Genomic DNA, 13,320 nt, shown 5'->3' on the forward strand with positions numbered 1-13,320 from the left:
TTTTTAGGCTCAGGGATTTGCAAATCATGAATATAAGTTTGAAAACAGGTAATTCTGAGCTGTAACAATAAGTAACTTTGAAATATTTTAACTCAATTTGTAAGGAAGTTTTGTTTACGGCATTAGAAAATATATGAACGTAAGACAGCGTATTTGAGGTAGTGTTCGTTGTGACAAGTTCACACATACACATTTTCACACAGACTTTCACGGTGGCCACCATCATTCATGCAAACATACTTGTAAGTTTGTTGTGTTGTGTTTTCTGGTTGTAAATTGACGAATTAGCATTTCTGTTCCTTACCCTTTAGACTGATAATATAAGACTATGTGTTATTTTGCTTTGGTAAGCATACTTTCTGTAAAACATAAATTTTAGTTTAAAATTCAAAAACATATAAACTTTTCTGTCACTCAAAGATGAAATATCTATTCAAAAATATAAAATTTTGCGTAAAAAACAATTATTGTTATAAAACAATTTGCAAGGCTATTATTTAGCTTTGTCTTCCTCTACTTCCCCTTTCTTCTTTTTATTAGTAGATATATTGTAGGAGAAGGAAGGGTTGCATGTATTGAAATTAAGTTGAGAGGTTAGTTATTACATAAATAAAAATGTATGAACTCAAAAATATACAAATAAGTTACTATTACAATTTACCAACACAGTTTGAAACTCAGTGTTTTTTGTAAGTAATCAGCTGAAGCTGTTTTGGGGGTTTGAGGTGTCATCTGTCCTTTTCTGGTAGCCAATTTTGGCTTTTAGGAATAAACTCAACAAATATGTTAACAAAAATGTAAACTTTTATTTTAAATAAAGTTATAAATTATTTTAATGTTAAATCATTAGATAAGAAGAAAAACAGTTTAATTATTTTTTAAGCATACAACATTAAATAAAAAACTATATTAGTATTTAATTCATAATTCATGTTGTGAGGAAAAAGAAAAAATGAAAAGAGGTTTTGGTTCTGTTTTCTTTTGATTATGTTGAGTTTAATTTTCGTAGTTTATGTAAGGAAGAGTTCTGCCCTGTCATTCCTTGTTTCGTGTTTGTTGAGGGGTTGCGATGCACTTGGTTCAGTTCCACTTTGTTTTCCCTTGGGGCCGCTCATTTTTTCTACCATTGTTCTCGTCACTTTTATGTTTTCTGGCCTGCTTTTCTGATGATTGTTAGGTCAGGTGTTGTGTGCTCTTCATTGTTGCTTGGGTTCCAATGACTTTCAGTTGAAGGCGTTAAGGTAGCGGCAGGGTTTTGATAGGTGCTACCATTTTGTCCTTTGTTTACTTCTGGTGACCCAGAAGTAGGTACAGTTAAGTCACCATTTTGGGTGTTGTTTACTTTTGTCTGGCTGGAAGCGGATGTTAGTACGCTGCCATTTTGGGTCTGGGCACAGCCATTTTGAAAGTCAAGGTCACAGTCACTTTGAAGGTTACGAGAGCAGCCATTTTGTAAGTTAATATTGGTACCATTTTGAGATTGTAAGTTAACATTGGTACCATTTTGAGATTCATTTTGTAAGGGTACATCTATTGTTTTCTCCATTCTCCATGTTAGTTCTCGATCTGATACTTTTTCCGTGAATTGACTGTGAGTCCCCTCTTCATTTACAGTCTTTTATAAAATGTTGAAAATAGATTTCCAATCAATTAATGCTTCGATTGCTAGTTTATCTCCTTTAAAAGCAGCATCTGCCAGCAAAGCCCTTATTTTCAGCTAGTCCAAATAATTTAAGTATTCTGGCCCAGTATCATTTTTATGGATCCATTTTGTCAGTGATTTTAAAGAGTTTTTATTCAAGGGATACCCTCTCTCTTTTATTAATTCCTTCATGCTTTCGTATAGTTTGGCTTTGTTTTTAGTAAATTGGGCTCCCATACTCATGTTAAGTTTTGATGTTAGAAATTTGGGATAGGTATGGGGGATATTAGGAACAGAAATGACTTCACAACTGCTCACCTCTCTTCTAGATGCAGGTGTTTGGATCTGTCGACTGTCTGGTCTGAATCCCCACTTCGGCTGTGTTTGTGTTGGTACTGCCATGTGGATGGTCCGGAGCTGGGGCAAACAATGACAGAAAAAGAGAGGAAAAAGAGAACGAGGGGGCCTGATCTACTCCCTTTTATATTTAACTCAGTGCACATATCTTAGGTAAATTAGATTTTTTGGGCTGTTTTGTTCATGCATGCACAGCCAGCCCTTCTCTGGGAAATGAGTTGTGGCGGGGGGGGAGACTGAGCACGAGCCTCAGGGTGCGGAGGGAATTTAGCTCAGAACAGCATTGCCCCACCTCTGCAGGACCCTCTCCTCCCACCATACCTTTCCTGTACCAGTACTCAGAATGTTTGAGACAAATGCTTAGGTTTGGTTCTCTACAGTGACAACTCCACCTGTCTAAGAACGATTAATGTACACTAATACACTTGTTACAGCCATCAAAATCTTCAGACAAGACAGCCTGTTAAATTCACGGTGTTCATTGTTCAGATTTTCACGTTGAGCATCCATGTTTGTCTTTGGCTTCTTTGTAGCTAACCCCTTTTTGTATCTCCAGTAGGGATGCCCAATGAGTATTAATAAGTTGTTAAAAAGGATTCTGCCACTGAAGGCCTTCTCTTAATTTTGTATACAGCCTTAAAATCAAAACAAAAAGTCCTAGCCTAAGCTGAGTAGCTAAAAGATGTTCTGCTATCACTAATTTTAATCTTATATTTAGCTACCAAAACCTGTGAGCTTTTGCCAAAGAAAATGGCTAGTATAGCTAATTGGCTTGAGATCTAAAATTATAACAATAATTGTTGTGTACTTCTCATGATTAGTTTAATTACCCCCATTTCCTCTGAAAACCTCAATATTAATTCCCATTGACTATAATGTTAAAATTACTGGCAGGGGCAGAGATGTTCAAATGCTGGTTCATGCTGCAAATTGAAATCATTGATCACTTCACCAGATGGTTCTGTGCTTTAAAGAAATCCAGTGTTAGCCTGTCATTACTCCCTCTTTTCTTTTTCTTTTTTTTTTTAAAGGGAAATTATAAAGAAATCAAGAATAAGAACACAAAGTACTTCTTTTGATACAAGTGAGGAAAGCGTTAAAAATATGTTTTCAGATACTTAACAGGTCTTTTTGGGGTGGCAGAATTGGGCACGATTAAGGGAAAATAATTGCAGTCCAAATAATTTCATTTTAACTTGCTACTCCATTACATTCCTCATATCCCATCATAGACATTTGTTTCTCATCCTGACCTCAGCACTGACCAGAGTGGCAGAAAGAATCTTGCAGGTTCAGCAGGGCTGCTGTTGCTGAATATCCTGCTGTCTCCCAGAGGGAGAGGTGTTCATTTGAGATTTTAGAGAACAAGAGCCTTTTCATAACCTCAATTACCACAAGGTCAATCTGCAACTGAGCGTTCAAGTGGTACTTAGATTGCCTGGTAAGCAGCTGTGGCCCAAGAGCTGTGCTGAAACCAAGTTAAACTGTCATCAATGTCTATCTGTTAATAAAAGGAGCGAAAGAGAATCTTTCTGATAATTGGCTTTTTGAGGAACCAGAGAAGGGGTTTGATTCTCGAACAAATAAAGCCTTGTCAAGATTAAACATTCATTTGTAATTCGTAAAAAATGTCTGTTTCCCTCCACCATTCAGTCATATAAACATATGTACTCACATGTGTATTTGTATGTATATGTGTACATATGCATATATCTATATGCATCATATACAAAGCATTTTTCTCTAGGTAACAACTTCTATATGTTACAAAATTTCAAAACTATTATGCATGCATTCTGCTAGTCATGAATTTTATTGCATTTTTTGTGATAAATATATTTATACTCTGACATGAGATTCATGCATAAGAATTGAAAATTACTGGGAAGGTGATGGCAATCTGTCAATTGATTGAGAATCCTTCAATCCCCTCAGCTTCCATTCTTTCAGTAAGGTCTCACTATAGGTCAAAATACTGTAGGAAAAACAGAATTACAGTATGATGAATAAAGCAATTCAACTAGATTAGAAACCAATGTTGAGCATGGCAATGCCTAAATTGGAATGTTCTAAATCAAAACCCCCAAATGAAACCAAATGGTCTAACTTAATGCCTATTACACACCATGGTAAGGCACTAAATCACTGTAATTTGAATGCTTGTGATGTATTAGAAGCATATACATTTTAAGCAGTATGTCAACTCTCTTTGATCCTCCTTCAGAACTCTAAGCCCTTGCTGACAGTTACTTAAGGCTGACAACTTTCTGGGAAAAAAACCCCACCCATTATTGCACACAAAAGACTGTGTACTATTATTATTAAATTTTACTTTTTTTACCAGTACCTCTTCCAAAAACCTAGCTAGAAGATATATTGATGAAGCCTTTGCTTTTGCTAAGGAATGAACAATAAAAAAGGTAGGCTATGTATCCACTCCATATGCTTCATTTGGTCATAGCTTTTACTGAAACTCAACTGAGGCTCATCTCACCTAACTTTAACCATCCACGGAGTAGAAATCTGCACCTGAGACAGTTGTCTAGAGTTCTTTTGCAGTTAGTGGAGAAAAACAGGCACTACTACAAGGTGATTCATCTCATTCTAAAGCTGGCATCCAAACCAGGGCAGATTAATCACGTTCCAGAAGTTAAGTGAGATGAATCGCAGCTATGCTGACTTGAACAGTAGTTTTGCTACATAGTGTGACTCAGAGCTCACATAGTCATGAGCTCAAGTGAGAGGTGGGCCTAGCTCATGTCTGCAAAAGATAGAATGTGAATTTTATACTGTGGAAGATAAAACAACTGTGGTTTTAGCTTCCAGCAATCAAATAAATACCATATACTAACATATAAACCAGAGATGTTCCAGAAAACAGTAAAAGATTTAGTGAAACTAATACAGAGCTAAGGCACTAACAACTGCAGCTATCATCTCCATATTACCTTCAGATTTTCCTAGCTACCTTCTGGTTTTATGTCTGTAAGAGCTTCCCTCATTCAAGAAACTCGGTGATTAGTTCCTACCTGCGCAGTTAACAGACCCAGCTTTCTTCTGAAGCCCAGTCTGGCCTGGAATTCATACTGACAAGTTTTGCCATCTCATAAAGTGTTTAAATAGCAATCTTTTTAGAGCATGGTGAGTGCAGCAAACATTTCCTCCTGTGCTGACAAATGTATCAGTACATATTTTTCTACTAATTTCTATACTTCAGCTGGAAGTAAAAGATAGAGTTTAAAATTATCTGAGAAAGCACAGAGCTGGAAATGATCTAAAAAAGCACATATGGAATAAAATATGGAGACACAACCTCCATGGGACGCTTTGTGCCCATAATCTTCAGATCCTCAATGGATCTTTTTTATTTATTTACTTGTTTTATACTTTCAATCTTATTTTCACAGTTTAAGGCATCAGCAAAACCAAAACTTTTTGAGACTGTTATTGGCCAATTTATGCATTTCAATCATTTCTCATTGGAGTTGATACATTTTTCCAGTTTATTATTTTTACCATTTTAAAATTTTGGTTTTTTTCTCGGACAGGAATATTGAAAAAGAAAGATTCCTTTTGATTATTTTTCTTGAGAACTACTTTAAAATAGCTTTGAATTGAAATTAGAACAATAGAATTTCAGGAACAATTTTGCTCAGGTTTTCAGTTTCATTCAAAGCTACTCAGCTTTACTAAAAAAGAATGAAGAGAGGATATTTGGCTAACAAATTTTGTACCAGAAGGCAAATTACACAGAAGATTATTATTACACCAGCACCTTGACTTCAAATTTGGTAAAATGCTTAGCACAGCCTGTCTCTGTGCTGAGCATACTAAAAACAAGTGCAACCCCTGGGCAATGCAGAAAATACTGCAGGACAACTGATACTGTTCATTGTCATTTATCTTCTTTAGCGTTGAAACTTTGTAAAACCTGGCAAAACACACACACAAAAAGAAAAGCCAAATAGGGAACTGATAATTGTCAAGGTCAAAAGGACTGTTATTCTTCTTTAAACCTGTCAGCAAAAATAGCAATCGCAAGCTCATTTCTTTTTCTTCGTTTTTTTTTTTTTTCCCCCCCAGCTTTACATTTTGACATTTTAAAAGCCCATGTCTAGGTTTTCAAGTGAGTTCTTTCCCCACTGGAATTAGAGATTTAGCTATCAACGCTGAAGGACAATTATATGTGGAGATGGTCAGTTGGATCAGTTTACTCAAGTTCTGAGTGACCGTTTTCCCATGTTTCAAAACGTAAGTCATTGATATCCATCTTTTTTTTTTTTCTTTTCTGGTGAAAGTGTGCTAGCACCTAAGTCTTAGTGTGTTCCCGGAAAGCACTTGGCACATTGTGAGACCTGAAAAATCTCAGAAAAGTTTACGTGGTCTGCCATGAATTCTTATTCTATAACACGCCTGGCATCTTCTATCTTAATTAAAGTAATCACCCCTGTAAATCGTAAAAGAATGCATTGAAAAAAAAAATCTTCTCACATATATTGACCTCTTACCAAGCAGTAGGTTTTGAACAGAATTGGCACATATATGCATACATACACAGATTTTTCATGATTGTTATAGTAAGCAGCAGTTATGGCTCAGAATGGCTAAGAATGGCTAAGCATGACTAAGATTTTTACAGCGACTCCTGCACTTGTGATGTGTTTTTTCTCCTTTTGACACCCACTCTTGTTTAGTTGGTGGCTAAACATATTGGCTTTGGCATTTTCATAACTCTAAAGAAAACATAGTTCATCTGCTCATAATTTGCAGTCTCTCTCTTTCTGTCCTAGATACAAATAAAAAAGCAAAGAAAGAACTTCCTTTTAGACAGCCATAGCCAATCACTTAATGGTTTGTAATCAGGAGATCCAAATCTGTTCTTTAATTCTGAAAAATATATTCTGATTTAAGTAAAGAGTAGGCAGCGGGATAGCCTCTCTAACATGTGTAATAAGCAGCAGTTTGTAGAGTCAAAACCAGTTGCTATCCAGGTAGCTCTTCCAGTGCCCTGTGGTAGCTGTGTTGGGCCAGCTTGAGTCTTGTAATTGTGGGGACAAAACACACTGTCAAGCCACTTTGTGATCAAGCCTGTTCGCACCCACTCCTGTATTCATACTTTAACTTGCTACTTTTATTCTTTCTAATTATTCTGTACAAATTGAATTAGATTTGAGAGGACAAAATATCACATCTGAACCTAGTGTATATTTTATGCTACATGCTATTGCATACTCCAGTGTTTCAGAGGCACTCATTTAAATTCCCCCAGTGAGAAGAGGAAATTAAACATAATTTTTCATGTATGAATGACAGTTTTCCTCTTATTACCTTCTTAGGAGATAGTGATGGCGCCACAACCAGCAGCTGTTTCTTGCACACAATGTGGTTTAGCAGGCTTGTTCTGGGAACATCTACTACAGCAGGTACATGGACGAGACAGGGAGATAAATATTTAGTTTGTAGTTCCTTAGGGACCCTTAGCACAAGGTAATCTATCAAGTTTTTAAGCACTGTCAAGACTTCTGGGTGTGTCAAGAAATATACTTTATGGATGCTTGGAAAATTGTAGTTGGACTTAAGGCCCTTTAGTATCCAATAAATAACAAGTTCATATTCTGATCTTCTGAAGTTTGCACTGTGTTTCACAACTAGATACCTGTGATGTATGGTAAATCCACTCATCACATCCACTGAGTCTCAGCTCCTTGGTCATAATGTAGGTGTAAAAGAAACGCTTTATTATATATGGAATATTCAGTTAACCTTACTGTGGAGATGGGGAGAAAGCAATCATACAAGTAAATTAATATGTCTAATAGAAAGTCAGAGTCATAAAGGATGTTGGATGTCGCATTTTAGACCATAATATAAAAATTATAATGTTTAAACTTTATTTTCCTAAAAATTTTCAAGCTCTTTGCAAGCATTTGTACCACATCTATACCACAAACCCTTTCTGATATGTGATTTTTATTTTCAAAAAATTCACATTTTTATACAAACTAAATAAAGAGAAAACTTTTTTCTTTTTTTCTGGCACAGTTTATTCCACCAAGCTAACCAACAGAAGCTATGCAAGCAAATTAAACTTGCTACCCAAGGGATGACATATAAGCTGGAGTAAGTACCATTATAATTTAACAGGCAGATGTTTTTTTTAATTGTCTAGTACCAACTCTTTCCCACCTGAAAAGGTACAAGAGGCAAAGTGTGATTTGTTTACTTTCATGAGGTGGTATAGTACTGATTTGTTCATAATTGCGAAATCCCAGAGCTATCTTGTGAGTGCCTATGTGTCCCTTGGTAATTTTTGCAATGGCTTTTGTTTGCCCCATTTGTTTAACTTCAATTGCAATTTTTCCTCCAGGAGTTGTCACCTTTCCAATGGATAGCCTGGACTAAGGTTTTACTTTGTCTCTGTTGGTGGAAGCTTTACAATATGCAAGCAGACTAAGTATTTGGATACAGTACACTGATTAGGTGCTTGCTAACTCTTGTTTTCTGGAGCGGTTGGAATGTAGCCATCTAGGCAGTTTTGCAAAGAATATAAAAAACAGGAAAAAAACTCCAGCACTTTATGTACCTAGCATATACAGTATAACTTAAAGATATTTTTCCATCCTTGAACTCTCCCTAGATCTTTTTCTTCAGCAAGTATAGAAGTTAAAAAGTAATATTCCTCCATTCTATCTTCCAGATATCTTACCTCAGGGAAAAAAAGAAAACATTAAAAATTTAACTTACTTAAATAGGGTCTATTTGTGGTTTTGTACACGTATGTGTGAGACAAAGAAAAGTGGGTTTTTTTGTTGTTTCATTGCTTCACTAACAGTAAAACAAAATAGAAGTAAATTTGCTGGTATCCAAACATGCTTTTATTACTACCAGTCTCCAAGGATCAGAAGGTGAAATATGCGTCATAGTACCATTTGAAGCACCAAAGGAAAAGAGCTTTCTTTACTTCCTCTTATTTCTCTAAATTCATTCCATTATGAAAGAAATAATAAAGAAGGTCTAAATTTCAGGAATTTATAGCTGATGAATATTTTATTTTGTTTCTTCACATTATATTTATTCTGTGACAAAACAACGTACTATATTCCTACAAATGAAAGTACTAGCATTAGACCTCAATTTTGTACCTGTGCAAGTAGTCATACAGGTGATGATAAGTAATCTGTGTTTGTTGTTACACATTTCCATTGGAACTGACTTTTTTAGTTCGTTTACTTTTTTTTTCTCTACTCTTATTTTCTTTTCCAAATGCAGGTTTGGGGTTTGGTGCACATTGCTTCTTTGTTTTGGAGTACATGGTTACAAGTATCATAAACCAGAATGTGTAGTCTGACACACTATTACTCCCATATGGTGTCATGACTGCCATCTCTAAGAAAGGACATTTTCCCCACATGAAGATTAGGAAGGCACCTGTCTACAGTAACATTACTGTAATTTCTCTATTGGACTGAGAAGAACAGGAGTAAAATTATCTGTGTAGAAACTGGATAATTTGTTGCTATAAAGTCTTTGGGTCAGGTTCCTCATTGAGGGGAGCTCCAGCAACTTGTCTCATATACAGTAATGACTCTGGAGCAACTATTTTATTAACTAGAAGAGTGAACAATGAAGCCTCCGGGAGGCAACTCAGCCTGGCCTTAGCTCACTAATAGAGCTGAGGACAGCTTAATTTAGTCCAATCATAATTTGCATGATTTTTCTTCTGCAAATTCCATTATATGAAATTCTCCTATGAAAAAAAATAACCAAAAGCCCAATGGACAGTGCAAAAAGAAAGATAGAGGGTGCACCTAATTTTCTTGAAGTTTTAAAAGCAATCCATTTTATATAAAAGAAAATGTAGCTTGTCTTACTTGTTCCTATAGCTGTGGAAATTCTAGATCCCAAACAGAATTGAGATGTTTAATGAAATCTCAGGTGGCTGAGACAATTTGACAATCCCATGTAACAATTTTAATTAATATTACAGTCCTTTTCCGCTACCCATGCTCCTTGAAAACATGCAATTTGGGGTTTCCCCACTACGTCAGTTCTAATACATAGCTCAGATTTGTGTGGTCATCAATGTGAAAAAAGCTGGTTACTTCAGCAGCCTTAGAAAGAAGATACCGTGATACAACAAACCTCAACCTTTCTTACAGTGTTAGGAATAGCACCAAACATTTCAGGGAGATAAATATTATGTAGGAATAGGTGAAATGTCAAGGAAAAAGTTTTGCTTATCATGAACAGTGAGTGAATTACCTCTTTTATTAATTGGGCATGTTTCTGTTGTAGTAAATTAATATAAATGAGTTAATAAGCAGCTGTGAGGAGGTCCCAAATTAGTATGAAAGATATCAGCTATTTATGAAACTATGCTTTTTCTACTAAGCTAACAACCAGCTAGACCATGTGGCCACATTTCAGATTAATTTATAGAGGTGTAAATCTCAGATAACACTGTTGTAAATCTAGAGTAATTCCAGTGAGCACAATGAAGTTACTCACAGCTTGCATTAGTGTAATTGGAATTGGAATACAGTCTATATTGTAATAAGGCACCAAGTATGTGGCAAAATTCACTTTGCCAGGGGAAAGCCTCTTAAGTTTTTCACTTGAATTTACTTCAGAGGCTAAATAAGAGTAGAGCTGTCTGCCTAATCCCAGAATGGACTAAGTAAATTTATACTGCATTCATTTCACAGAGCTGTTCATTGTTAACAGCAAATTCACTTGTGTGTGCTTCTAGGAGACTGCCTAATTCATACACCGTTTAAAACAGAACCACTGCTGATAGCTGTAATTAGTTCCATAGCAACCCTTCCTCCTGCTGCTGCAAGACCGAGGCTGCTAGTCCAACTCCTGTAACAGGTATGTACCAATTAGTAAAGCCTGAACCTAGTCCAGTGATATTGTAATGAAAGAATAACAGTAGAGGAACTGAGTTTATTTTTTTTTGTTTGATCTTTGTTTGCAAAGGTCAACTTTAGAAAAATAGTTGCACTTTGTTTAGGTCCTTTTAAATCGTGCTGTAAATACACTTCCAGTTCTGTAACATTGTGGTTATGGGAAAGCACAGAATAATGGTCAAGAAGTCTTGTCTAGGAGATTAATTAGGAAACATTTATCTAATCCAATGTCCTGCTTTATTCTTTCTAAACTTCAAAAGATTTATTCTTAAACAGAAGAAAAAAATCTGAGATCTTAGTAGCTAAGTGTTTACAAAATTAGAAATCTAAGCAATGTTGTTTTTTTTTCCTCTTTCTGCGTGAATATAGAGGTAGTTTGCTGGTCAATTTGAGAGGGATAAAATGAAGTATTTACATCTATTCCTCAAGAAGAAAGTCTCTTTTTCGTCAGTAAGAAAACATTTTATTTTGCTGATCCTTTGTGTTGTTTTCTGTTCACTTGTTAAATTTTACTTAGCACTTGCAAGTATTTGACTCATATTTTTTGCATCTATCTATAGTTTAGTGTTCAGACAAACTTAACATTTCCTCTGTCTTTTGTAACCTCAGTTTTCAGTACTTTCTTCAAGTCAAAACTAGGAAATGAAATTTATAAATCACAGAAGTAGACTAAAGCTTTTAGGCTACATTTCTGACTTAATCTGCAAGATCTTTTCACACCACTTTTGATACAAAATCCAGTCAATGCAGTTTTGCATATGAATTTCAACTATCTTGAAGAGCCTAGTGAACCAGTCCTTCTAAAGAAAGTTTCTGCATTTTGTATAGTCAAATAGTCTTGCATTTGATCCTTGAGTCAACAAGGGACAGGTGCTTTGAAGGTTATCAGAGGAAGATTATGCACTCATAAGGTGTCTTTTTCAAGTTAGATGACTGGCATCTCTCTGTGGTCCTTAACAGTTAGTGAACATTAAGGTTACACAACCAAACTAGATAATTCTGAAGTAATCGTCCCAGAATCATGTGTAGGATGGGCACTTGATCCTCAGAAAGGCTGCTCTGCTTATCTCCTACCAACAATTAGCAAGTAGCATTATTTTCTACACTAAACATTAATGCAGCTCTATCCCACACTGATTTCAAGCACACTTTAAAAAAATCCAAGTCGTAGTTGGTACATTTACATATTTCTTTGGGAACAATTAATAGAAATGATGCTATGTATGGACATGAAACTTATTGTATGTTATTCACCACATATCAAGGTCTGAGAAGAAAGTCTTTACTGAACAGAAACCGTATGCTTGTGGTAAAATGTGAGTCAGACTGTGACTTTGTGTAACCCCCCATGGAACTTCCTTGTCACCAGTAAGTTAAAAGAATGAAGTTAGCATGATTTCACTCAATTAGGACATGATTTCACTCAATTAGGTTTGGGTTTTTTTCTTTGTTTTGTAAGAATATTCTATACCTGATATATCTCTTATGGTTTAGGAGATATAAAACTATATTTGAAAGAATACTACTGAACAGAACCACACATTATATGGGATGTGCACCAAGATATGACGTGGAAAGAACATGAAGAGTCCTTTGTCAATGCAGTTCATAACTGTGCTAGCACAATTCTGTGTACTCCTTCTTGGTTAATAACAAGGTAGGTGAACATACTGATTACACAAACTAGCTCCCCCTTCCTCTGTCTCCATTCTCACCTTCACCCTCTCACCCTCATCACAAAAAAACCCCAAACCAAACCATCCACTTTCATGCATTAAAACTTGGAATCCTAAAACTGTCATTACAAAAAGGTGGTATATTTCCTGAATCACAGACACCTGACATCGGGGTCACTCTCTTTAATCATGGAAAGAGTGGGGAGTGGCTCCCACCTGGAGAGAGAAAGGAAATAACATTCCTGTCATCCCAGAATGCTTAAACATGTTGCTGATACAGCAATGCTATTGACAAGCAGCAGCTGTGGAGGGGGCTCTTGTTATTCCTATATCTCCACTAGCAAAGAATTCCTCAAAGACAGTGTTGTGATTTTATGGAACCAAAAATATGATAAAAATTGACTGATCTTGCTTAACATATGAAAGAACTGTCCTTTATATAGCAAGCATCTTCTTTCTAAAATATGTAAATCATCATGTTTTCTCTCTACAGATGTAAAAGAGTAAGAAATTTTCCTACAGAAAGAATCAGATTTTGAAACGTTTTAGCTTCCTGAAAGCACTTTAGGAAAAACAAACAACTCCCCTTGCACTTGCAAAAGCCTGTAACCTGTACAGAGAAATGTGGCGACCACAAAAAAAAATTATATCTTTACAACAGGAAACAGAGAAAAAGAGATTAATAGAAACAACTATATAGAATGCATCCTAAAACTGATGAACGAGAGAACACAGC

At 35.7% G+C, this 13,320-nt stretch overlaps 1 long non-coding RNA gene across 1 annotated transcript; it reads left to right on the top strand.

The window, feature by feature from the left end:
• Positions 1-1,337: 1,337 nt before the first annotated feature.
• Positions 1,338-12,559, top strand: LOC113946255. The gene is made up of 6 exons (XR_003527368.1): positions 1,338-1,452; positions 1,972-2,152; positions 6,083-6,250; positions 8,042-8,119; positions 10,749-10,870; positions 12,403-12,559. It is a non-coding gene; the product is annotated as an uncharacterized LOC113946255 (long non-coding RNA).
• The last annotated feature ends 761 nt before the right edge of the window (positions 12,560-13,320 follow it).

This window comes from Corapipo altera, unplaced genomic scaffold (assembly GCF_003945725.1).
Source record: "Corapipo altera isolate COAL_440 unplaced genomic scaffold, ASM394572v1 0, whole genome shotgun sequence".
NCBI lineage: Eukaryota > Metazoa > Chordata > Aves > Passeriformes > Pipridae > Corapipo > Corapipo altera.